Consider the following 2,794-nt stretch of genomic DNA (forward strand, 5'->3'; position numbering starts at 1 on the left):
GCCTAGGGGAATGGGATAGAATCAATAGGACTTGGTGATTGATTGCATGTGGAGGGCAAGAGAAAGAGGAGAATCAAAATAGATTTTCTATTTGGGTACTGGATGGATGGTAATGCCATTAACTAAGACAGAGCTGTATGGAGTATGCCAAATCTCGATCCACAAGTCAGTAAATAAAGAAGTGTTTCCTGTATGCTCACTATCTGCAAGGCACTGGGCTGGAGCTCTGTATATAAAATTAAATAAAATAAACAGAATTATAATATCTGAGACATGTCCACATCCTAACTCCTTAAGCTTTCAAATATGTTGCCTTACATGGTGTACAGAAAAGAGTTAACATAGGAGTCCTAAACTGCTATCCTTGAAAATACCTACTTGCAAGATTAGCCCTTGAGAATTTAGATGGTATAGAGTTCCACCATTAACTGATAAGAGTGGCTCACTGTGTCTAAAACGTTTGTACAAACAATATAGTTTATGATAAACACCTGCTTTCCTCCGGGGACTCTGAAATTTTGGTACAAGGCAAGCAAACGATGCTCACATGACCAGCCCCAATAAAACTCTGGACACTGAGTCTCTAATGAATTTCTCTGGTTGGAAACATTTTACATGTGTTACCACAACTCATGGCTGGAAAAATTAAGTGCATTCTCTTTTACTCCACTGGGAAAAGACCCTTGAAAGCCTGTACCATTTTCCCCTAGCTTTTGCTGCATGTGCTTTTTGCCTTGGTTGATTTTACTTTGTATTTTTTTTCACCTTAATGAATCAAGGTTGTATCATTATATGCTGAGAGCCGTTCTCCTAGCAAAGCATCAAACCTGAGGGTGAGCTTGGGGCCCTCCAACACACAGAGCAAATGGGAGTTTGCAGATGTAACTAAGATCCTTAATGTAAGGAGATTGTCTTGCATTATGCGAGTGGGCACTGTGTAATCGAAGTGGAAGCAGAGTAAAGTGATTGCTGATTTTGAAGACGGGGGAATGGGTCAAAAGCCAAGGAGCACAGGCAACATCTAGAAGCTAGAAAAGATAAGGAAACAGATTCAACACCTTGTAAAACTCATTTAGGAACTTTTGACCTGCAGCACTGCAAGATACCAAATTTGTACTGTTTAAGCTAATAAGTTTGTGTTAATCTGTTATAGCTGCACTAAGTAAATAAGATAGATACCCTAAAGGACCATGAATTCATATGGGTGAGACAAATGCATAAACCCATAATAATTTCCAATTTCAATGATAAGCTTTAACTATTGTGCACTATCCAGTTTACCATAACTATTCTCTTTCCAAGGATAATGACAATATTTAGGAATAATCAGAAAGTAAAGCCTTCCCACGCTACCCCAAGAGAGGTGCATACGGTGTTGTCTGGGTTGTTGTCATAACTTACAGGGAAACTTCCACAATGTCTGGAGCTGTTGATGTCCTGCAAATGAAGGAGTAGGATGTCCTTAAATTCCTTGCAGCAGGAATCCACTCAGGTGGCACCCACCTTGACTTCATGTGCAAAAGGAAAAGCGATGGCATCTCCATCGTAAATCTGCAAAGAACCGGGGAAAGCTTCTGCTGCCGGCCTCTGTCATTTGCCATTAAAAACCTGGCTGATGTCAGTGTCCTGTCATCTGGGAATACTGGCCAGCGAGCTGTGGCTGGAGTTTGTTGCTGCTACTGAAGCCACTCCTGTCGTTGGCTACTTCTCTCCTGGGACCTTCACTAACCAGGCAGATCCAGGCAGCCTCCCAGGAGCCACAACTTCCAGTGGTTATGATCCCAGGGCTGACCACCAGCCTCTCACAGAGGCGTCTTATGTTAACCTGCCTACCGTCGCTCTGTGTAACACAGACGCTCCTCTGTGCTGTGCGGACATTGCCATCCTAGACAACACAAGGGGCTCACTCCGTGGGTCTGAGGTGGTGGATGCTGGCCCATGAAGATCAGTGCAGGCGTGGCACCACCTCCCATGAGCATCCGTGGGAGGTCACGCCTGACCTCTGCTTCTACAGAGATCCCAAAGAGACTGAAAAGGAAGAGCAGGCCGCTGCTGAAAAGTCTGTGACCGAGAAGGAATTTCATGGGGAATGGACTACACTAGTTCCAGAGGGTACTGCTCCTCAATTCAAGGTCGCAGGCTGACCTGAAGGTGCAGGTGCCCTCTGTGCCTATAGAGCAGCTCCCTACTCCCTGCTGAAGATTGGTCCACAGCCCCACTGCTCAGGCCTCTGAATGGATCGGAACAACCAGAGTGGTGGTAAGTTGATCTTATTTCCATTTTCTATTTAAGACTCTTAAACAGACAATGGAAATAAGATTGATGGAAAATAAACAGTTTCTTACAAACAATACAAGAAAAAAAGAAAGTAAAACTTAAAGAGACAGTTGTTATAGATTGACTTAGCTTGACAACAATAGAATCAAACTGTCTCACTGGACATTCCAACTCTCATCACACATAACAACACTGTGCAACACAAAAGTTTAAATGACAAACTGGTTTATCAAATCATTTGCCAGAAAACATAATACGTGGACTTAAATGCATGCTTTAAACATTTTGGGGGGATGGGGAAAAAAAACCCTAGCTGGCTTAGAAAACTCTTGTAGGTTTTCCTGATTTAAAGTAGAAAGTAACATGATGTTAATTATTGTGAGACAGAGTTAATTGATGAGCTGGCCAATAAAACAAGGTTTTCACTACCAAGAAAACAGGTGTCTGCTTGCTGAAAAGGCACAACCGCCCTTAATTTCACACTCTGTGATTCTTCATAAAAATTTTAAAGATCAAT

The 2,794-nt window shown here is 42.5% G+C and overlaps 1 pseudogene across 1 annotated transcript; it reads left to right on the forward strand.

Annotated features, from left to right (window-relative positions):
- Positions 1-1,416: 1,416 nt before the first annotated feature.
- LOC307105719 (small ribosomal subunit protein uS2-like) lies at positions 1,417-2,263 on the forward strand (annotated as a pseudogene). Its single transcript has one exon. The product of its transcript is annotated as a small ribosomal subunit protein uS2-like (transcript).
- Positions 2,264-2,794: the final 531 nt, after the last annotated feature.

The sequence above is a fragment of the Cnephaeus nilssonii genome (assembly GCF_951640355.1).
Source record: "Cnephaeus nilssonii genome assembly, chromosome: 9".
Lineage (NCBI taxonomy): Eukaryota > Metazoa > Chordata > Mammalia > Chiroptera > Vespertilionidae > Cnephaeus > Cnephaeus nilssonii.